Consider the following 25165-nt stretch of genomic DNA (forward strand, 5'->3'; position numbering starts at 1 on the left):
AGGCAAATTATGAGGCTCTAAGGCTAGAACTTGCGGGTGTGAAGAAGGCAGCATACATCAGGTTTAGGAAGCAAGGATCGGATGGGTCTATTGAGGAATATAGGGAAGCAAGAAAGGAGCTTAAGAAGGGGCTGAGAAGAGCAAGAAGGGGGCATGAGAAGGCCTTGGTGAGTAGGGTAAAGGAAAACCCCAAGGAATTCCCAATTATGTGAAGAAGAAAAGGATGACAGGAGTGAAGGTAGGACCGATTAGAGATAAAGGTGGGAAGATGTGCCTGGAGGCTGTGGAAGTGAGCGAGGTCCTCAATGAATACTTCTCTTCGGTATTCACCAATGAGAGGGAACTTGATGATGGTGAGGACAATATGAGTGAGGTTGATGTTTTGGAGCATGTTGATATTAAGGGAGAGGAGGTGTTGGAGTTGTTAAAATACATTAAGACAGATAAGTCCCCAGGGCCTGATGGAATATTCCACAGGCTGCTCCACGAGGCGAGAGAAGAGATTGCTGAGCCTCTGGCTAGGATCTTTATGTACTCGTTGTCCATGGGAATGGTACCGGAGGATTGGAGGGAGGTGAATGTTGTCCCCTTGTTCAAAAAAGGTAGTAGGGATAGTCTGGGTAATTATAGACCAGTGAGCCTTACGTCTGTCATGGGAAAGCTGTTGGAAAAGATTCTTAGAGATAGGATCTATAGACATTTAGAGAATCATGGTCTGATCAGGGTCAGTCAGCATGGCTTTGCGAAGGGCAGATCGTGTCTAACAAGCCTGATTCAGTTCTTTGAGGAGGTGACCAGGCATATAGATGAGGGTAGTGCAGTGGATGTCATCTATATGGATTTTAGTAAGGCATTTGACAAGGTTCCACACGGTAGGCTTATTCAGAAAGTTAGAAGGCATGGGATCCAGAGAAGTTTGGCCAGGTGGATTCAGAATTGGCTTGCCTGCAGAAGGCAGAGGGTGGTGGTGGAGGGAGTACATTCAGATTGGAGGATTGTGACTAGTGTTGTCCCACAAGGATCTGTTCTGGGACCTCTACTTTTCGTGATTTTTATTAACGAGCTGGATGTGGGGGTAGAAGGGTGGGTTGGCAAGTTTGCAGACGACACAAAGGTTGGTGGTGTTGTAGATAGTGTAGAGGATTGTCAAAGATTGCAGAGAGACATCGATAGGATGCAGAAGTGGGCTGAGAAGTGGCAGATGGAGTTCAACCCAGAGAAGTGTGAGGTGGTACACTTTGGAAGGACAAACTCCAAGGCAGAGTACAAAGTAAATGACAGGATACTTGGTAGTGTGGAGGAGCAGAGGGATCTCGGGGTACATGTCCACAGATCCCTGAAAGTTGCCTCACAGGTGGATAGGGTAGTTAAGAAAGCTTATGGGGTGTTAGCTTTCATAAGTCGAGGGATAGAGTTTAAGAGTCACGATGTAATGATGCAGCTCTATAAAACTCTGGTTAGGCCACACTTGGAGTACTGTGTCCAGTTCTGGTCACCTCACTATAGGAAGGATGTGGAAGCATTGGAAAGGGTACAGAGGAGATTTACCAGGATGCTGCCTGGTTTAGAAAGTATGCATTATGATCAGAGATTAAGGGAGCTAGGGCTTTACTCTTTGGAGAGAAGGAGGATGAGAGGAGACATGATAGAGGTGTACAGGATAATAAGAGGAATAGATAGAGTGGGTAGCTAGCGCCTCTTCCCCAGGGCACCACTGCTCAATACAAGAGGACATGGCTTTAAGGTAAGGGGTGGGAAGTTCAAGGGGGATATTAGAGGAAGGCTTTTTACTCAGTGAGTGGTTGGTGCGTGGAATGCACTGCCTGAATCAGTGGTGGAGGCAGATACACTAGTGAAGTTTAAGAGACCACTAGACAGGTATATGGAGGAAATTAAGGTGGGGGCTTATATGGAAGGAAGGGTTTGAGGGTCGGCACAACATTGTGGGCCGAAGGGCCTGTACTGTGCTGTACTATTCTATGTTCTATGTTCTAAAATATTTCAAAATGAGCTTTAATTATGGCTAGATTATACCTTAAACACAAGAGATTCTGTGGATGCTGGAAATCCAGAGCAAGACAAGCAAAATGCTGGAGGAATTTAGCAGGTCAGGTAGCATCTATGGAAATGAATAAACAGTCAATGTTTTCTGTCCATACCCGAGATCGGGACTGGAAAGGACAGGGTAAGAAGCCAGAATAAGAAGGTGGAGGGGAAGGAGGGGAAACACTACAAACTAGAATGTCTCAAACATGAGTAAGTCTGCAGATGCTGGAAATCCAAAGCAATACACACAAACCACTGGAGGAACTCAGCAGGTCAGGCAGCATCTACGAGAAAAGAATAAACAGTCAGCATTTCCAGCCAAGTCCCTTGAGTGTGATTGGTGAAGCCAGATAGGTGGGTGAGAGGGGATGAAGTAAGAAGCTGGGACTGATAGGTGGAAAAGGTAAAGGCCTGGAGAAGAAGGAGGAACCTGACAAGACAGGAAAGTGAACAATGGGTGAAAGAGAAGGAGATGGGGCACCGGTGGGAGGTGATAGACAGGTGAAGAAAAGAGAAGAGATAAGAAGGGTACCAGAGTGGGGAATTGAAGAAGAGGGAAGGGGGTGTGGGAAAAATTACTGGAAATTTGAGAAATTGATGTTCATGCCATCAGGTTGGAGGTAACCCAGACGGAATGTGAGGTGTTGCTTCTCCAACCTGAGAGTGGCCTCATTATGACAGTAAAGGAGGTCATACACTGATATGTTGGAATGGGAAAGGGGATTGGAATTAAAATGGTTGGCCACCAGAAAATCATTCTTTTGACAAAGCGGTCCCCCAGTCTACATTAGGTCTCACCAAAGTAGAGGAGGCCGCATCAGGAGCACCTGATACAGTAGACAACCCTGATAGATTTGCAGGTGCATTGTTGCTTTACCCAGAAGGACTGTTTGGGACACTGGATGGAGATAAGGGAGGAGGCGAGTGGGCAGATATTCCATGTGGAGATTAGTGTGGAGTGGGGAAGGAGCTGGGGGGGCTGGGGATAGTGGGTGAGATACAGATGTGTTTGGTGGTAGGATTGCATTACAGATGTTGTGGAGAATGATGTACTATAAGCGGAGGCCCATGGGGAGGTAGTTAAGGACAAGAAGAACTGTTGAGGTGGCAGAAAGATGAGGTGATGTCTGGGAAATGAAGGTGATGCAGGTGAGAGCAGCATCAGTGGTGGAGGAAGGGAAACCCTGTCTATGTGTTTTATTTCAAATTCTGATTTACCTCTTATAAAGAATAATTGCTGTAAGAATAAGAAGTAGGAAATTATATTAAATTCATGTTCCAGTCAGTGAGCTTTGTGACTATCACATGCTATATATTTTGAATATATATACTGGTGCATCTGTTGAGTTGATGATGTAGGTTTTGAAACTCTGTCATGCAGAGCGAGAAAGAATTTAGTTGGATATCAAAAAATAACTTGCAGATACTGGAGATCTGAAACTAAAATATAAAATGTTGGAAATACGAGGCACGTCAGGGAGCTTCTGGAGAAAATGAAACAAAGTTAGCGTTTCAGGTGAAACCATTTTCAGAAGTAGGAAAAAGAAGAAATTTACAAACAGTAGAAAATCTGCAGATGCTGGAAACCCGAAGTATCACACACAAAATGCTGAAGGATCTCAACAGGCCTGGCAGCATCTATGGCAAAGAGTAAACAGTCAATGGAGAAGTAATAGGCAGGTGAGGAGAAATGAGAGGATCAGAGCGTGAATGGGGTGGGGGGATAAACTTGTTCACCGAAAGGAGAAATCGATATTCGTGCCATCAGGCTGGAGGACACCTAGGTGGAATATAAGGCATTGCTCCTCCATCCTGAGGGTGGCCTCATCTTGGCACAAGAGGAGGCCATGGATTGACATATTGGAACAGGAATGGCAATCAAAGAAATTTACTTTTCAGTTGCAGAGAATCTGGGAGGATAAATGGATAAGGAAGGGGATATCTGTGATAGAGTTGAGGTCAGAGTTATATTTAGAAAGTAACAGTATCCTATGATATATTGCAGAGATCTGGTCGGTGTACGCTAATGAACAGGCAAGAATAAACTGAGGCAATATTATGAACAGATGACTGACAGCAGAAATGACCAATTCTGAGAGAAGAGACCATAAGGCTATAAGACCATAAGACTTAGGAGCAGAATTAGGTCATTTGGCCCATTGAATCTGCTCCGCTATTCAATCATGGCTGATCTTTTCTCTTCTATCTCCTCCTCAACCCCAGTTTCCAGCCTTCTCCCCATAACCTTCGATGCCATATCCAATCAAGAACCTATCAATCTCTACCTTAAATATGCCCAGCTGCACGTGGCAACAAATTCCACAAATTCACCACCCCTTAGCTAAAGAAATTTTTCCGCATCTCTGGTTTGAAAGGGTGTCCCTCTACCCTGAGGCTATGCCCTCTTGTCCTAGATTCTCGCACCATGGGAAACATCCTTTCCACATCTACTCTGTCTAGGCCTTTCAACATTCAAAAGGTTTCAATGAGATCCCCCCCTCATCCTTCTGAATTCCAGCGAGTACAGACCCAGAGCCATCAAACGTTCTTCGGATGAGAAACCTTTAATTCCTGGAATCATCCTTGTGAACCTCCTCTGGGCTGTCTCCATGCCAGCACATCATTTCTAAGATGAGGGGCCCAAAACTGTTCACAATACTCAAGGTGAGGCCTCACCAGTGCCTTATAAAGCCTCAGCATCACATCCTTGCTCTTATATTCTAGACCTCTTGAAATGAATGCTAACATGGCATTTGCATTCCTCACCAACGACTCAACCTGCAAATTAACATTCAGGGTGTTGGTACAAGGACTCCCAAGTCCCACTGCATCTCAGATTCCTGGATTTTCTCCCTGAGAAGATGGTTAAGTTTTCTAAATGTTAATTGGATGACCATTTTGAGGGGGGTCTGTGTTCAGACCTCAAAAGCAACCGTGAACTTCCTGATACCCGCTACTTTAATTCTCTGTTCCGCTCTTACCTTGTCCTGTTTTTATGTGGGTTCCTGCACAGTTATAATGAGGCTTTCTGCAAACTTGAGGAACAGCATATCATCTTCTATCTGGGCACAAAATATCCTCTTGGGTTCAATATCAATTTCTCTACACAAGATAGCTTGCTTTTTCTGGTCTATATGAGAACCAACCATTTCTGCTGTATTTCATCAGTGATCATTCTCAATTTTTTCCCCTATTAGCACACTCGGATCTGCTGTAGGCAAGACATCACACTTCTAGCTGCTACCTGACCTGCAATTGCTGTTGTTGTTTCAGAATTTAATTGGATATCAGGTCTGTTAACTTTAGTCATGTATTCAAGCCTCGCAAGTGAAGCCTGCTTAACTGGAAAGGAACCTGAACAGATCTGATGCATGAAGCTGGCACTGGAAGCACCTACAAATAAGTCTATTTTAAGTTATTTGCTTGCATCCCTGTCTCCATTAGATACTTCCCTACCTTCATCAGCGATCCAAATATCCTCATCATGTGGTCACATGTCCAAACCCATCGCTTAGCAACTGATCATAATCTATCTCCAGGTGTTTCTTCAATGTCACCCTTGACCTGTAACCAAACCCAATGAACGACTTAAAGCCTTGGTGCATATTTTTTATTCAAGACATATGTCAGCCTCTCTCATGTTTTGGGTTTTGCATTTTGTTCCAGCTATGTAATGATTTCTAGATCACAGTCTTTAAATACGTGGACTTCGGCCAAGATCCTGCATTTGCCTGATTAACCTTCCCTCCCCTGCCCTCTCTGCTCCCACCTCACCAAATAACGTTCTGAGAAAGTGAGGTTTAGGTTTAACTATCAGCACGATTGACAATAAATCAACACTGTGAGCAATTCCAAGAATATAGCTCTCTGAATGCAATATAATCTCATACACTGCTTAACCTGATGAACTTATATGAATCCCAGCAGAGTTCAGATCTAGAGGCAAGCGGAGTTGCTGTCAAACCAGAACAGTAATATTTAGATACAGAGTAGTTAGTTGCCTAATGTTGCAGCTGAAACTTTGTGTTCTAGTACCTGTCCTGGACTACCTCAGAAGTTTCATACTTACCTAAATACTTTATACTTTATACTTCATTGTCACCAAACAATTGATACTAGAACGTACAATTATCACAGCGATATTTGATTCTGCGCTTCGCACTCCCGGAGTACAAATTGATAGTAAATATTAAAAATTTATATTATAAATAATAAATAGAAAATAGAAAAGGGAAAGTAAGGTAGTGCAAAAAATCCGAGAGGCAGGTCCGGATATTTGGAGGGTACGGCCCAGATCCGGGTCAGGATCCGTTCAGCAGTCTTATCACAGTTGGAAAGAAGCTGTTCCCAAATCTGGCCGTATAAGTCTTCAAGCTCCTGGAGGGAGGGAAAAGGGACAAAAAGTGTGCTGACTGGGTGGGTTGTGTCCTTGATTATCCTGGCAGCACTGCTCCGACAGCGTGCGGTATAAAGTGAGTCCAAGGACGGAAGATTGGTTTGTGTGAAGTGCTGGGCTGTGTTCATGATCTTCTGCAGCTTCTTCCAGTCTTGGACAGGACAACTTCTACACCAGGTTGTGATACCTAACTGGCAGACCACTGTACATGTGCTTGCAACACTGTGAATCAGACAGAGAGATCAGCAGCACTGGGGCTCCACAGGAGACTGTCTTTTCTCCCTTACTCTTCACCATTTGCACCTCAGACTTCAAATACTGTACAGAGTCTTGTCATCTTCAGAAGTTTTCTGATGACTCTGCCATAGTTGGATGCATCAGCAAGGGAGATGAGGCTGAGTACAGGGCTACGGTAGGAAACTTTGTCACATGGTGTGAGCAGAATTATCTGCAGCTTAATGTGAAAAAGACTAAGGAGCTGGTGGTAGACCTGAGGAGAGCTAAGGTACCGGTGACCCCTGTTTCCATCCAGGGGGTCAGTGTGGACATAGTGGAGGATTACAAATACCTGGGGACATGAATTGACAATAAACTGGACTGGTCAAAGAACACTGAGGCAGTCTACAAGAAGAGTCAGAGCCGTCTCTATTTCCTGAGGAGACTGAGCTCCTTTAACAGCTGTCGGATGATGCTGAGGATGTTCTACGAGTCTGTGGTGGCCAGTGCTATCATGTTTGCTGTTGTGTGCTGGGGCAGCCGGCTGAGGTTAGCAGACACCAACAGAATCAACAAACTCATTTGTAAGGCCAGTGATGTTGTGGGGATGGAACTGTACTCTCTGATTGTGGTGTCTGAAAAGAGGATGCTGTCCAAGTTGCATGCCATCTTGGACAATGTCTCCCATCCACTACATAATGTACTGGTTGGACACATGAGTACATTCAGCCAGAGACTCATTCCACCGAGATGCAACACTGAGCGTCGTAGGAAGTCATTCCTGCTTATGGCCATCAAACTTTACAACTCCTCCCTTGGAGGGTCAGACACCCTGAGCCAATAGGCTGGTCCTGGACTTATTTCCTGGCATAATTTATAATTTACATATTACTATTTAATTATTTATGGTTTTATATTGCTATATTTATACTCTAATCTTTGTTGGGGCAACCGTAACGAAAATCAATTTCCCTTTGGATCAATAAAGTATGACTATGACTATGACTATGACTATGCACCCTAGAAGAATACTTTCTACAGTGCATCTATAAAAATTAGTGAGGGTTTTAGGGGACAGGCTAAATTTCTTTAGCTTTCTCAGGAAGTAAAGGCTCTGGTGGGTCTTCTTGGCAGTGGACTCTGCTTGGTTGGTCCAAGTCAGGTCATTTGTGATATTGACCCCAAGGAACTTAAAGCTTTTGACCTGCACCACTTGCGCACCACCGATGTAAATGGGGTCGTGTGGTCCTTCTGAAGTCAACAACCAATTCCTTTGTCTTGCTGACGTTAAGGGATAGGTTATTGTCTTCACACCATGCCACCAGGTTCTTGATTTTCTCTCTGTACTCAAACTCATCATTACCCAAGATACGGCCTACAATTGTTGTGACATCAGCAACTTATATATTGAGTTTGATGGAAACTTGGCTCACAATCATGGGTGTACAGTGAATACAGCAGGGGGCTGAGTACACAGCCTTGTGGGGCACCGTGCTCAGAGTGATTGTAGAGGAAAGCTTGCCCCTATTTTTACAGCCTGGGTCCTGTCTGTGAGGAGGTTGTGAGGAAATTAGTGGGTTCTTAAAGTAAAGACACAAGAGGTCCTAGATGATTCTTCATTTAAATTGTACGTTTAATATTCCTCTGTTTTGTTATAGAGTTGTAAAGCCATAATCATAGAGGACTACAGCACAGAAACAGCTCCTTCAACCCATCTAATGCGTTCCAAAATATTATTCTTCCAAGTCCCATTGAGCTGCAACTGGACAATACCCCTTACATCCATGTACTTAACCAAACTATATTTAAATGTTGAAATTGAACCAGCATCCACCACTTCCATTGGCAGCTTTTTCCACACACTCATCAGTCTCTGAGTGAAGAAGCCCCTCTTAAACATTTCACTTTTTACCCTTAACCCATGACCTCTAGTTCTAGAGTGAAATTCCACAACAGTGTCGGGGGTGGTATAAAGAATTAAATAAGCCAAGGCACTGTTAACTCGAGAAGGTGAAAATTCTGCCTCACTATTTTACCAGGTAGCATATCTGTACAGCAATATAGAGCAGCATTGAGAAAATTAATATATTACTTTGTTTAATATGAAAACAATTAAAGAATATTAGAGGGCTGATTATGAATTAATTCCATTGAGGTGGGTGAGGAGTTATTTCCTTCAGGGATTAAATTCCCTTGTCGGAAAACTATTTCAGTAATATTTTATTCAACTCATATAAACAATGACAATTCATGTTAGAGTGGTTTATATTATTAATCCAATTTATTTTCTGAAATGGTATTATTAATGAATAAATTACATCTTAATAAATAGCTACTATAATGGCCTAATACAAAAGCCACTTCTGTACAATGATAATCGACAAGAAGTGCAGTGAAGTCTTGTTTCCAATCAACTGTTAAAAATAGAACTTGGAGCATTTTGGGAATTTTTGGAGGTCTGCAATCATAACCATCTTTTAAGCATTCAGCAAAAGCTAATAGAAAGAAGTAATTGTAGGCAGAGCTGCCATTGTTGGAATGGGCCAGTGTTAGAGTGATCAGGCTTTAGTCTTCAGCGAAAACAGGCAGAGGCTCTAAGAAAGGTACCCGTAATTTTTTTTTTCTTTGTCTATTATTACAGAGTTAGTGTGTTGAGAATGGGACCAATGTTTCTGGTACGTTCTTTGTGTGGGATGTAGGAATTTTGGAAGACCTCCAATCTAGCTGATAACTATATATGCACAAGGTGCATCAAGCTGAAGCTCCTTTGAGAATTCGTTAACAAACTGGAGCAGCAGCTCGATGATCGTTGGCTCATATGAGAGAATAGTGAGTTGGTAGATAGGAGCTACAGGGAAGTAGTCAACCTTAGATTGCAGGAAACCAATGCCTGGGTGACAATCTGGAGCAGGAGAGGGAATAGGCAGCCAGTACTGAATACACCTGTGGCCATTCCCCTCAATAATAAATATATCATTTTGGATACTGTTGGGGGATGGGATTTACTGGGGGAAGCTGCAAAGGCCAGGTCTCTGACTTTGAGACTGGCTCTGTGGCTCAAAAGAGAAGGGGGAGAAGAGGAATGCAGGAATGCTATGGGATTCGATATTTAGAGGACCAGGCAGGAGATGCTGTGGAAGTGAAAGAGACACTCTGACGGTATGTTGTCTTCTGGGTGCCAGAGCCAGGGATATCACGTGCCAGGTCCACAGCTTTCTAAAGGGTGAGTAGTCGGATCCTGGTACCAATGACATGGGTAAGAAAAGGGAGGAGGTCCTGAAGAGAAAATAATAGGGCTTTGGGTAGAAAGCTGAAAAGAAGAGGAGTAGTACCAGTGCAGTAATCTCTGGATTGCTACATGTGTCACAAGTCAGTGAGAGCAAGCATAGGATGCTTTGGCAGATGAATGCATGGCTGAGGAATCGGTGCAGGAGGCTGGATTTCACATCTCTGGATCACTGGGATCTCTTCTGAAGAAGGTATGATGTGTACAAAATGGATAGGTTACACCTGAACCCGAGGGGAACCAATATCTTTGTGGGTAGGTTTGCTAGAGCTGTAGGGGAGGGCTTAAACTCATCTGGCAGGGGGATGGGGGATTTCAATAAGCAGGTAGATTTTGAAAATAAAATTGCTGGTGGATCCCAAGAGAGGGAATTTGTAGAATGCCTACAAGATGGCTGTTTCAGAGCACCTTGTGATTGAGCTTGCTATGGGAAAGGCAATTCTGGATTGTAATGAACCAGATTTGATTAGGGTGCTTAAGGTAAAGGAGGCAGTAATCACAATATGATAGATATCACCCTACAATTTGAGATGTCTGTATTACAGCGGAGTTTTTCAAGGGAATTACAGAGGCATGAGAGAAGAGCTGGCCAAGTAGATTGGAAAAGGACACTAGCAGAGATGACAGCAGATCAGCAGTGGCTGGAGTATCTGGGAGGAAGTCAGAAGGTGTAGAATAGATACATCCCAAAGATGAAGAAGTATTCTAAAGGGTGGATGGTGCAACTATGGCTGACAAGGGAAGTCAGAGACAGTATAAAAGCAAAAGTGCATTTTATATCACAAAAATTACCGGGAAATTAGAGGATAGAAAACAATTAAAAAGCCATAAGTTGAGAAAAGATGAAAAATGAAAGTAAGCTAGCCAATAATATAAAAGAGGATATGAAAAGTTTTTCCAGACAGATGAAGAGTAAAAAAGAGGTGAGAGTTGATATTGGACCACTGAAAAATTATGCTGGAGAGGCAGTAATGGGGGACAAAAAAATGGTGGATGAACTTGTTAAGTACTTTGTGTCAGTCTTTATGTGGAAGACTCTAATAGAATACCAGAAATTTGAGAGAGTCAGGGGACAGAATTGAGTGTAGTTGCTACTACTAAGGTGAAGTTTCTCGGGAAGCAGAAAGACCTAAAGGTAGATTAGTCACCTAGACCAGAAGGACTACACACAGGGTTTTGAAAATGGGAGCTGAAGAGATTGTGATGGCATTAGTAACGATCTTTCAAGAATTGCTCGATTTTGGAATGGTTCCGGAATACTGGAAGATTGTAAATGCCACTCCACTCTTTAAGAAGGGAGGAGGGCAGAGAAAGTAAATTTTAGGCCAGTTATCCTGATTTCAGCAGTTTCCAGCTGCTACCATCTGGGAAGTGGTTCCACAGCATAAAAGCCAGGACCAACAGGCTCTGGGACAGCTTCTTCCACCAGGCCATCAGACTGATGAACTCACGTTGATTTGAGTATACTCTATATTATATTGACTGTTCTATTTATTATGTTACTATGATAGCACGTAGCAGATTTAGATGAGACATAACGTAAAGATTTTTACTCCTCATGTATGTGAAGGATGTAAGAAACAAAGTCAACTCAATTCAATTCAAATGAGAAGCAAATCAAACCTAAATGAGAAAACAGACTGCTGTGAGCTTTGTGAATATTCGTTATTTCTGCAAACTGAAAACTTGCTAAACATTTTTCTCTAGTGGTATCACTTCAGTTACAAGCAATGTAAGGCAGCCAGTTCTTATTACAAATGAGGTATACTAATAAATAGATTTTGAAGTGTATTAATAAGGATGAGATGTTGGGTTATGTGGAGGCACATGATAAAAAAGGACAAAGCATTGCCTGACAAACCTGTTGGAATTCTTTGAGGAAATAACAAGCAGGACAGATAAAAGAGAGTCAGTGGGTGTGTTTACCTAGATTTTCAGAACACATTTGACAAGGTGCCACGCATGGAGCTGCTTAACAAGATAAGAACCCATGGTATTACGGGAAAGATACTAGCATGGATAGAAGATTGATTGACTGGCAGGAGACAAAGAGTGGGAATAAGGGGGGCATATTTTCATTGGCTGTTAGTGACCAGTGGTGTTCCACAGGGGTCAGTATTGGGACCACTTCTTTTCACGTCATATGTCAATGATTTTCATGACAGAATTGATAACTTTGTCACCAAGTTTGAAGACGATATGAAGATAGATGGAGGGGGAAGTAGTGTTGAGCAAGCAGTGAGTCTGCAGAAGGACTTAGACAGATTGGAAGAATGGGCAAAGAAGTGGCAGATGGAATACAGTGTAGGGAGGTGTACTGTCATATACTTTCGTCAAAGGAATAAAGGCATTGACTATTTTCTAAATGGGGAGAAAATACAAAAATCAGAGGTGCAAAAGGACTTGGAAGACCTTGTCCAGGATTCTAGAAAGGTTAACTTGCAGATTGATTCAGAGGTAAGGAAGGCATAATGTTACCTTAGCAATGATTTTGATGGGACTAGAATGTAAAGGCAAGGATATGATACTAAGGCTTTATAAGACTTTGGTCAGACTGCACTTTAGGTATTGTGAGCAGCTTTTAGCCTCTTACATGAGTTACAATGCCCTGGCATTGAAGGATCCAGAGAAGTTTCATGAGAATTCCCATGGGAATAAAAGGGTTAATGTATGTGGACCATATGATATCTCTGGGCCTGCACTCACTGGAGTTTAGAAGAATGAGGGAAGATCTTATTGAAACATTTTGAATATTGAAAGGCCAAGAGAGAGTGGATATGGAGAGGAAGTTTCCTACATTGGGGTGTCTGGAACCAGAGGACACAGCCTCAGAGAAAAAGGAATGCCTATTTACATCAGAGATGAGGAGGAACTCATTGCCATAGGCAGCTGTGGAGGATAAGTCATTGGGTATATTTCAAGCAGAGGTTGATAGCTTTTTGATTAGTCAGGGCATCAAAGGTTAAGGGAGAAGGCAGGAGAATAGGGTTGTGAGGGATATTTTATCAGCCATGATGGAATGGCGGAGAAGACAAGATGGGCTGAAAGGCCTAATTCTGGTCCTATGTCTTATGGTCTTCTGGACAATTTAACAGTTTACTACTGAAATATACTCTTCTAATTCAATATGAAAACTAGGTGGGACGTATGATTTTTCAGCTAAAGGAATAGATTTGGATAAATCACTGAGATAACAGCTGTCTATGGAGGATGCTCTCCTTCACTGACTTGGAGATGGTTTACCTTCACTTATTAAACAGTAAATTATAAATTATCTCACAGTATTAGATAAAAACTTTATACTTTTTCCCTCAGTTTCAAAGCATGAATACAATATTCATTACACACATGTGCCACCATGTTTGTGCTCTGAGGTCTGATTAATTGTATAGAGCTTCTGTATCATGGAGTGACAGTTTGACAGTTGTGAGCAAGCTATAGATAGTAGCATTTATGCAATACTAAAAATTCCATAAATCATTGTTGATTTATTGGGGTCTTCCATACTTGGAGAACTAGTTCTCCATGTTAACAGTCACCAGAAATTATCGTGTTGATGTAACACGTAGTTCAAACTTGGAAGTGTGTAATTAGTTTTGATGTACTGTATTAATGGAGACATGAGAGTCTGCAGATGCTGGAAAACCAAACTGCTGGAAGAACTCAACAAGTCAAGCAGCGTCTGTGGAGGAAAATGGGTGATCAACTGAAGAAGATGGCACCAATGAACAATGCAACCATAGACGACATCCCTCCAACAGTTAATGAAACTACTTCTTTTACTTCTTCTTCATCTTTCGACTATATTTTCAAATATTTGTTTTTTACTCTTTTTTTTGCTATTTACGTGACTTGTTCTTTTTTGGTGCTTTGGGTGTGATGATTTTCTTTGAATGGGTTCCATGGTGTTTCTTTATTTTGTGGCTGTCTTTGGGAAGACATGTTTTAGGGTTGTATGCTGCATACATACTTTGTTGCTAAATGTATTTATATTTTGAACTTTGAGCATACTGAGCTGAACCCTGCATCTGTTCTAATGTACTGTCTTGACCTGAAACATCAAGTATCACAGATGTTGCTTGACTTCTTCCAGCAGATTGCTTATTGATGTATTAATAACTCTATGTATTTGTTCAAGTGGCTTTTAAATGTTATTTTTGTTCTTGCTTCAATGACTTCCTCATTCCTTACATACACCACCATCTGCATGAAGATGTTTCGCTTTAGGTCCCTTTTAAATCTCTTTACTTTCACTTTAAGCCTACGACCTTTGGCTTTGATTCCTTTTCCCTAGGAAAAGGAATGTTGCTCCTCATGACTTTATAAAGTCACCCCTCAGTATCACACACTCCAAGGAATGAATTCCTGGCCTCCCTGTAACTCAGGACCTTGAGTCCTGTCAACGTTCTTGTACGTCTTTGCCTCAGTCTTTCTACTGATTGGAATACATTGAAGCACAGTATAAACAGTGGTAAGAGTGGATTATATCACAGTCTGCACAAGTGGCCCTTTCTACCTTCCCCTCTTGCCACCTCTGTGGTAGAGCCTGATATTTCCATAATGGCTTCCTCCATCTCATGACTCATAGATCCAAAGTGGAATCAAGTCATCTTCAATCTTAAGACACCTTGTAAGAAGAAAAGAAGATCACGTATGTGAACGTATACTATGTTTGCTATTTTTGTTGCAACTGCTCACATGTAAATACTGGGCTTGCTTTTCCGACCAATATCTTACACTGAAAACTTTCAATACCAAAGCTACTACTCAGCTATTCAAATATAATTATTGTCTCTGCACATACCCAGACAGTGATGAGTAACACATGTGAATGTAATAATCTAAGGCTAAGAAATGAGAAGTTATAATTTAGTAAAATTTTAACGTTGACACAGAGAAAGCACCGTTCTCCCAGAAATATTTCTCTGCAGGATATAATTTTCTTGCTTGCCAGATAGCTATTGATTTCAAATTCCAGCCCATGAAAGATCTGTTTTTAACACATAACCCACTGATTTAGTAGTGATATTTTAGGTGTCATTATTAAATTAATACTACAAAAGTGATGTTTTTCTTAAATTTTTGTCCGATAAACATATGACTGTCAGAGAAAATTTCATTTTGTTTCCCTACATTCTACAAGGTTTCTGGAAAATAAGAGAAAGTTATTCGAACATTGATACTGAGTAATTTATGATATATCTATGGTTATATCATGGACAGTAGTACATTACTGTATGTTTTTTTTTAAAATGAAGCTGCTTTTTGTCCATTTAACTGTTCGCTTATCTTCTAGGCATGCATTCCCCCATCAAATGGTTGGAATTGAAATTGGTTTATTATTGTCACATGTAATGAGGTACAGTGAAAAGCTTGTCTTGCATACTGTTCCTACAGATCAAATCAATATACAGTACACTGAGGTTGAACAAGGTAAAACAATAACAGAATGCTGAGTAAAGTGTAACAGCTACCAAGAAGGTGCAAGGCAGGTAAACAATGAAGTGCAAGATTGGATCGAGATAGACTGTACGGTCAAGACTCCATTTTATTGTACCAGGGAACCAATCAATTGTCTTATAACAATAGGGTGGAAACTATGCTTGAGCCTGACGATACTTAACTTCAGGTTTTTGTTTCTTCTGAGGTGCAAGGTGCGTGAGGACTTTGATTTTGCTTGCTGCCTTACTGAGGCAGTGAGAAGTAGAGACATGCCCATTGAGGAAAGGACAGTTTCCATGATGTGTTGAGCTGTGTCCACAACTCCCTTCACTTTCTTGCAATCATGTGTAGAGCCATACCATGCCATGATGCATCCAGATAGGATGCTTTCTATGGTGCATCACCAAAAATAATGAGAGGTCAACAGGCATATGCTAAATTTCTTTTGCTCCTGAGGAAATATATGTTCATTTCTAGAACTTGAAGTTCTCAACCCTCTTAACCTCAGCACTAACAACCTTCCTGAAGTTAATGATGAGCTCTTTCCCTTTGCTGACATCGAGGGCACCACGCTAGTGTAGCAGTTAGCACAACACTGCTACAGCTCAGCACATCAGAGTTCAGAGTTCAATTACAACATCTTCTGTAAGAAGTTTGTACATTCTTCCTATGAACGTCTGGGTTTCTTCCAGGTGCTCCGGTTTCCTCCTACAGTCCAAAGATGTACCAGTTTGTAGGTTAGTTGGTCTTTGTAAATTGTCCTGTGATTAGGCTAGGGTTAAACAGATGGGTTGCTAGGCAGCGTGGCCTGTTGGGTTAGAAGGGCCTGTTCTGCACAGTATCTCTAAATAAAACATAAATAAATAAAAATAAGCTTTTTGACAAAATATCAGCAAGCTCACTATCTTCTTCCTATACTCTGACTCATTATTATTTAGGATACAATCCACTGCAGTGATACCATCTGATTTGAAGCAGAATCCGACCACACAGTCATGAGCGTACAGGGAGTAGAGTCATATGAGACTGTAATAATAAAGCTGATTCTGAGTCTGATTATCAGCAATAATAGATTGAGAAACACTGGGGATCTCCTGAGATAGCACAACTTATTTCCATTTTTTTAAATTTTATTCATCAGAAAAATCTTATCATTTTCTTCATACTACCGGTGGTGGTCTGTCTTGAAGGACAATGGGTGATGATCATCATCATCATCACACGCCTGGGCGGAAGGTATGAAGAATCCTGAGATCCCCAGTTGCCAAGATCCCCCTCTCAACCACACCATTGTCGTTCAAAGGAAAGATTATGAAGCAATAGGTTTGGCACCAGCTCGGCTGCAGGAGCTGTCGAAACTGATGTTCAGTGATGTCCAGCTACCTTAGGGGCTCCATTCCAGATCTGCTGTCTGGGCTTACTCCCATAACCTTTGTCTTTCCTGAAGCTGCTAGCAAGGCAGAGGGGCTATTTGCCCATAGCTGGGGATCTGATTAACGAGCACCAGGACATGCCGACACGTGCTACGTGTGCAGGGGCCAGACCTCCTACCTGACCTCTGTAGTTCAGCCTGAGAAGAAAGCAGTTCAGGTTCTATGTGTCACCAGGGAGGAGGCACTACATGAGGCTTGCTGTTGGAGAGGTTATGTACTGACAGGGAGAGACTTACACATTCAGCTCTCCTTTTCACAAGACTTTTACCCTGCGGTGGAAACTGAAAGTGAGAGGAACAAGCACTACCCACTACTCTACCACACTAGACACATCACAACAACCATTTCAACACCTACTAGTAGGGATTTCTAAAAGAAAAGAGGGCATTCAGTAGGTTTAAGGTGAAATGAAGAAGATTTAAAGGCGATTTGAGGAATATATTCTCTACACAGAAAATGGTTGATATCTGGAACATGCTGATAGAGGTGATAGAGGGAGATACAATCAAAGTTCAAAGTAAATTTATACTCAACATATACAACCCTGAGACATGTTTCTTTGAGGGCATGTTCAGTAAATCCAAAGAAACATAATATAATCAATGAAAGATGGCACCCAACAGAATGTGCAAATGATAACAAACCATGCAAATACAAAAAGAGAAATAACAATAATAATAATAATAATAAATAATAATAAATAAGCAATAAGTATTGAGAACATGAGATGAAGAGTTCTTGACACTGAGTCCGTAAATTGTGGGAACAGTTCAGTGATGGGCGAGCGAAGTTGAGTGAAGTTATTCCCACTGGTTCAAGAGCCTGATGGTTGAGGGGTGATAACTGTTCCTGAACCTGATGATGAGGGTCCTAAGTCTCCGTCAACCTGTTGGCAGCAGTGAGAAGTCAGCATGGCCTGGATGGTGCTTTCCTGCAACAGTACTCCATGTTGATGTGCTCCGAAGTGGGGAGGGCTTTACCCATGATGGACTGGGCCACATCTACCATTTTTTGTAGGATTCCCCATTCAAGAGTATTGGTGTTTCCATACCAGACCATAAAGTAACACTCTCCACCGCACATCTATAGATGCTTGTCAAAGATTTATATGTCATACTGAACCTTTACTGTTGTGCTTTCTTCATAATGGCACTTACATGCTGGGCCAAGGACAGATCCTCTGAGATAGTAACAGCGAGGAATTTAAAGTTTGCTACACTCTCCACCTCCAATCCTCCAATGAGGACTGGCTCATGGACCTCTGGTTTCCTCCTCCTGAAGTCAATAATCAGCTCATTGACCTTGCTGAAACTGAGTGAGATATTGTTGTGCCACCACTCAGGCAGATTATTGATCTTGTTCCTATATGCTGAATTTGTCCCCACCTTTGATTCGGCCGACAACAGTGGTGCCATCGTCATACATAAATATGGAATTGGAGCTGTGCTTAGCCTCACAGCCATTAAGAAGGGTGGCACAATAGTGTAGTAGTTAGCAAAATGCTTTACAGTACAGGTGACCCAGTTTCAATTCCCGCTGCTGCCTGTTAGGAGTTTGTACGTTCTCCCCGTGGGTTTCCTCTGGGTGCTCAGGTTTCTTCCCACAATCCAAAGACATGACAGTTGGTAGGGTAATTGATCATTGTAAATAGGATTAAATTGGTGAATTGTTGGACGGTGTAGCTCGAAGGGCCGGAAGGGTCTATTCCACGCTGTATCTCAATCAGTAATACATTTAAGAAAGTGTGAAGTGAGTAGAGCAGGGGCTAAGCACAAAGCCTTGTGGTGCATCTGGGCTGATGAAGATTGTGGAGGAGATGTTGTGATCAGTACGAACTGACTGGAGTTTGCAAGTGATGAAATCTAGGATCCAATTGCACAAGGAGGTACTGAGGCTAAGGTCTAAAAGCTTTTTGATTATAGTTCTCAGAGGATGATACTATTGAACACCAAGCTGTAATTGATAAAGAGCATCCTGGTCTATGCATCTTTGCTGTTCAGGAATTGACATATTTCATCACCAACCTCTCAAAGCACTTCATCACGAAGTGCTACTGGCCGATAGTCTTTGAGGCCACATTCCTCTTAGGCTCTGGTATAAATGAAACCTGTTCAAAGAAAATGAGTACCTCAGACAGTGGAAGTGAGAAGTTAAGGATATCAAGGAATACTACAGCCAGTTGATCAGCACATGTCTTTACTACTCAGCCATGTACCCCATCTGGACCGGATGCTGTCATGTTGGCTTCAGAGACCGAAATCACAAGGCCATTGGGGGCTGTGGGAGTTTATGAAGGTGCCTCCATGCTTTGATGGTCAAAGCAAGCATAAAAGGCATTGAGCTCATATGAAAGCAAAGCCTTGTTGCCACCAGTGTCACTTGGTTTCACTTTATAAGAGGTAATAGCATTCAAACCCTGCCACAGTATCCTTCAGTGATTCAAGTTTATTCCAGAATTACCACTTCACACTTGAGATGAACTTCCAGAGATCATATCTGGATCTCTTGTATCTTACTTGGCCAGACCTGAATGCCACTGATCTGACTGTCAGCAGATTGTAGATCTCATGGTTCATCCAGGTCTTCTGCTTGGGGAAGGCTGAATGATTTTGAGGATCACATTTGTCTATGACTGTTTCCATGAAGACCATGACACTCATGGGGCACTCAATCAGATCCTCCGATGTGTTCTTGAAAACAGCCCAGTCCACCAACTTGATGCAATCCCAAAGAAGGAAATTGGATAGTTCTTCTTAAACTCATAATCTCTACTGGAGCATAGATTGCTGAGCTCATCTTGCCAAAGTCCTGTCCTAGGCCAGTCTTTCAGGTTTTCCCAGGTGTAGCCCATCTTCTTGGTGTATCCTTCCTCTCCCAGAGATGAGGTATTTGGATCTGCTGTAGGCATTTCTGTAGCCCTGTTCTCTTTTTAATTGATGTGGTTGCTAGCTCAATGCTCAATCCTCTTCCTTTCAGTTGGGAGCATTCATGGCAGAATTAAATTGGACACTGATCACAAGAGATTCTGCGCATACTGGAATTCCAGAGCAACAAACACAAAATGCTGGAGGAGGTGTCAAGCAGCATCTATGGAAATAAATAAACAGTTGATGCTTTGGGCCAAGACCTTTCCTTAGGACTGGAAAGGAAGGGGGAAGATGCCAGAATAAAATAAGTTGGGGGGGAGAAGAAGGGGAAGGACTAGCTAGAAGATAATAGGTGAAGTCAGGTGGGCATGAAAGGTAAAGGGCTGGAGAAGAAGAAATCTGATAGAAGAAGAGAATAGACTATAGGAAAAAGGGAAGAAGGAGGGGTGATAGGTGAGTGAGGAGAAGAGGTAAGAGGCCAATGTGATGTATAGAAGAAAAGACAAGGGGAAGGAAAAAAAAAATTACCCGAAGGAGAAATCGATGTTCATGCCATCAGGTTGGTGTATACTTAGATGGAATATGAGGGGTTGCTCCTCCTACCACCCTAGATGGAATATGAGGTGTTGGCCTCACCATGTCCCAAGAGGAGGGCATGGGCTGACATTTTGGAATCAATTGAATTTACTTTATTTCTTACATCCTTCACATACATAAGAAGTAAAAAATCTTTACATTACATCTCCTTCTAAATATCCAATGTGCAATCATAGTAATTTATAATAATTTATAATAAATAAAACAGTCGATGTAATATAGAGTACACACAAGTCAGCATGTTAATCAGTTTGATGGCCTGCCGGAAGGAGCTGTCCCAGAGCCTATCGGTCCAGGTTTTTATGCTGTGCTACCGTTTAACAGATGGTAGCAGCTGAAATAGATTGTGGTTGGAGTGACTCAGATGCACAATGATTCTACAGGCCCTTTTTACACACCTGTCCTTGTATATGTCCTGAATAGTGGGAAGTTCACAACTACAGATGAGCTGGGCTGTCCACACCACTTTCTACAGAGTCCTGCAATTAAGGGAGGTACAGTTCCCATACAGTAATATAGCCAGTCAGGAAATTCCACTTTTGGCTGATGGAGTGGAGGTGCTCAATAAAGCAGTTTCTCAATTTATGACTGGTCTCACACTAATGTAGAGGAGGCTGGGTTGGGTGCACCGGATACAATAAACTTCCTCATCAGGTTCCCATGTGAAGTGTTTCCTCACTCGGAAGGACCATTTGGAGCTCTGAATGGAGGTAAATGGGTAAGTGCAGCACTTTGGGTCTTGCAAAGATATGTGTCAGGACAGAGATTATCGGGAGAGAATGAATGGACAAGGGAATCACAGAGGTAGTGATCCCTGTGAAAAGCAGAAAGTTGGGAGAGGTAAAGATGTGTTTGGTGATAGTATCCCTTTGAAGATGGCGGAAGTTGTGGAGAATGATGTGCTGGATACTGAGTCTCATGGGGTAGTAGGTGAGGAGAAGAGGAATTCTATCCCTGGCAAGGTGGTGGAAAGATAGGTTGAGTGTGGACGTCCAGGAAATGGAGGAGATGCGGTGAGGATAGCATCAATGGTGGACCAAGAGAAACCCTGTTCTTGAAGAAGGAAGACCTCTGATATCCTGGAAAGGAAGGCCTCAACCTGGGAATAGATGTGGTGGTGACGAAGGAACCAAAAAAAAATTGAATAATTACTTAAGTAAAAACGATCTGCAAAGGTATCAAGATAGAGCAGATGAGTAGAGATGACAGGTTTGTTCTGCAGGGAGCTAGCATTGACTCATGGGCTGAATGAACTCCACCTACATCATAGTGAACCTGTGCCTTCATGGAGTGTGACAACCATCCAAATCTACATACCTTAGAAAGACATAAGTCATGTGTATCCTTTTAGCTATGCCATTTGATTTGTTCTGACATGGTTTACATATTTGAAATACACTCTGAATGATCCTTTTACATACTGTTTTTATTTTCTTTCATAGTTTGAACTCCTTGCCCTGATCTTTGTTATGCAATTACCTGAAGGAAAGTATACTCCTGAAAAACAGAAATATTACACTAGTAGCTCCATCCAGCAAGATGCTGCTCTTACACTGTTGAGGTGAAAAAAATCACATCAAATAGTCTAATAAAACCAGTAAATGCTGAAAGCTCCTCGGCAGCTTTGATGAGGGGTTCCATATTTGAAACATTAGCCACTTCTTTATCCACAGATGCTGCTTGACCTGCATGTGCTCGGAAGGTGTTGCTCATTTATGCAAACAATGTATTTCACTCTATGTTTTATTGCTTTGATGTATATCTGACAAATAAAAACAATCTTTACAATCCTTATCATTTATTTTTGATTTTGTCTGATGAAGTTACCTTCTTGTGGCAGTGCTTCCTATAGATACTACCAATGGTGGGGAAAGATGCAGACATCCCACCTCTCCCGGAAGTTCTAGGAGTCTCCCGCATATGAATAGTGGCTCCCTGATACCCGCACATTATATACAATATCCCGGAAATCAATTTTTTTAAGACCGTGCGTGCGAGAGAAAGCAAGCGAGAGGGCGCGTGAACGAGAGCGAGGGAGCGCGAGAGAAAGCGAGCAAGGGCACGAGAGAGCGATCACAAGAAAGTGTGAGAGCGCGCCATGGCAGAGTGTTCCAAAAAAAAAGAAAATATAAAATGTTCGTCACCCTAGACTACACTAAAGTGCACCCCTGCCTAATAGGGGTCAAAAATAATGACAGTGTTGTTCGCTGCACTGTTTGCAACAGTGACATTTCTATTGCCCATAGTGGGTTAAGACTGTAAAAGACATGTTGAGGTGAGATTAACAGGTGTCATTCGTTTATTAGCAGAGCTAACATTATTTAAACTAGCTGGCTAGCTGCTAAGGAGCTACTCTATTGCAGATATTCCACCTCTCCCGCAAATTCATGGTGCTACCTCCCTGAAATGAGTTTTTGCAGGGTGGACAACAGGAATTCTGCAGATGCTGGAAATTCAAGCAACACACATCAAACTTGCTGGTGAACGCAGCAGGCCAGGCAGCGTCTGTAGGAAGAGGTGCAGTCAACGTTTCAGGCCGAGACCCTTCGTCAGGACTAACTGAAGGAAGAGTGAGTATGGGATTTGAAAGTTGGAGGGGGAGGGGGAGATCCAAAATGATAGGAGAAGACAGGAGGGGGAGGGATGGAGCCGAGAGCTGGACAGGTGATAGGCAAAAGGGATACGAGAGGATCATGGGACAGGAGGCCCAGGGAGAAAGAAAAGGTGGGGGGGAACCCAGAGGATGGGCAAGAGGTATATTCAGAGGGACAGAGGGAGAAAAAGGAGAGTGAGAGAAAGAATGTGTGCATAAAAATAAGTAACAGATGGGGTACGAGGGGGAGGTGGGGCCTTAGCAGAAGTTAGAGAAGTCGATGTTCATACCATCAGGTTGGAGGCTACCCAGACAGAATATAAGGTGTTGTTCCTCCAACCTGCGTGTGGCTTCATCTTTACAGTAGAGGAGGCCGTGGATAGACATGTCAGAATGGGAATGGGATGTGGAATTAAAATGTGTGGCCACTGGAAGATCCTGCTTTCTCTGGCGGACAGAGCGTAGATGTTCAGCAAAGCGGTCTCCCAGTCTGCGTCGGGTCTCGCCAATATAAAAAAGGCCACATCGGGAGCACCGGACGCAGTATATCACCCCAGTCAACTCACAGGTGAAGTGTTGCCTCACCTGGAAGGACTGTTTGGGGCCCTGAATGGTGGTGAGGGAGGAAGTGCAAGGGCATGTGTAGCACTTGTTCCGCTTACACGGATAAGTGCCAGGAGGGAGATCAGTGGAGAGGGATGGGGGGACGAATGGACGAGGGAGTTGCGTAGGGAGCGATCCCTGCGGAATGCGGCGGGGGGGGGAGGGAAAGATGTGCTTAGTGGTGGGATCCCGTTGGAGGTGGCGGAAGTTACGGAGAATAATATGTTGGACCCGGAGGCGGAGCAAGTGGTACACATGCCCTTACACTTCCTCCCTTACCACCATTCAGGGCCCCATACAGTCCTTCCAGGTGAGGCAACACTTCACCTGTGAGTCGACTGGGGTGATATACTGCGTCCGGTGCTCCCGATGTGGCCTTTTATATATTGGCGAGACCCGACGCAGACTGGGAGACCGCTTTGCTGAACATCTACGCTCTATCCGCCAGAGAAAGCAGGATCTCCCAGTGGCCAAACATTTTAATTCCACATCCCATTCCCATTCTGACATGTCTATCCACGGCCTCCTCTACTGTAAAGGTGAAGCCACACTCAGGTTGGAGGAACAACACCTTATATTCCGTCTGGGTAGCCTCCAACCTGATGGCATGAACATCAACTTCTCTAACTTCCGCTAAGGCCCCAACTCCCCCTCGTACCCCATCTGTTACTTATTTTTATGCACACATTCTTTCTCTCACTCTCCTTTTTCTCCCTCTGTCCCTCTGAATATACCTCTTGCCCATCCTCTGGGTTCCCCCCCCCTTTTCTTTCTCCCTGGGCCTCCTGTCCCATGATCCTCTCATATCCCCTTTTGCCTATCACCTGTCCAGCTCTCGGCTCCATCCCTCCCCCTCCTGTCTTCTCCTATCATTTTGCATCTCCCCCTCCCCCTCCAACTTTCAAATCCCATACTCACTCTTCCTTCAGTTAGTCCTGACGAAGGGTCTCGGCCTGAAACGTCAACTGCACCTCTTCCTACAGATGCTGCCTGGCCTGCTGCGTTCACCAGCAACTTTGATGTGTGTTGCTTTTGCAGGGTGGGATGTCTGAAGATGTATTGAGCAGAGTCAGCTGCTCCCTGCAATTTCTTACATTGATGCATATTTCAATTGCCATATAAGACCATGAGACAGCCAATAAAGGTATTTTCAACTGTACAACATTAGAAGTTTGCTCAAGTATTCAATGACAAGCCAAACTTCTTTAACCTCTTAAGAAAGTAATGATGCCAGTGTGTTTTCCTTACAATATTGACTATGTAACCATGCTGACATTTCAACCCAGTACAAATGGTAAATGAGGCATGAAGATGAAAACTTGATTCAGGTGAATATAAAGATATTTTAATGTCATTTAGATGAAAGACCAGACAGATATCTTCCATTAAACAAAATGAATCAGTGCACTGTTTCTACAGATACAGAAACGCCATTTCTGCATGCGGAGCAGCATTCCCTAATAATAAAAGTAATTCATTATATTTGATGATCTTTCAGAAACTGTGAGCATTGGGGAATGTAAACTTTCTTTTTGTTTTGGTTTTTAGTTTGTTCATGGGCTCTTTTTACAGGAACATCAAACACAGTTTTGGATACATGTTGGATGTATGTATGTTATTCCTACAAAACCTCAAGCATTATCTAACTTCATTGTTAACTGTAATTTGAATGTTTGAGATGCGGCA

This window comes from Mobula hypostoma, chromosome 3 (assembly GCF_963921235.1).
Source record: "Mobula hypostoma chromosome 3, sMobHyp1.1, whole genome shotgun sequence".
Taxonomy (NCBI): Eukaryota; Metazoa; Chordata; class Chondrichthyes; order Myliobatiformes; family Myliobatidae; genus Mobula; species Mobula hypostoma.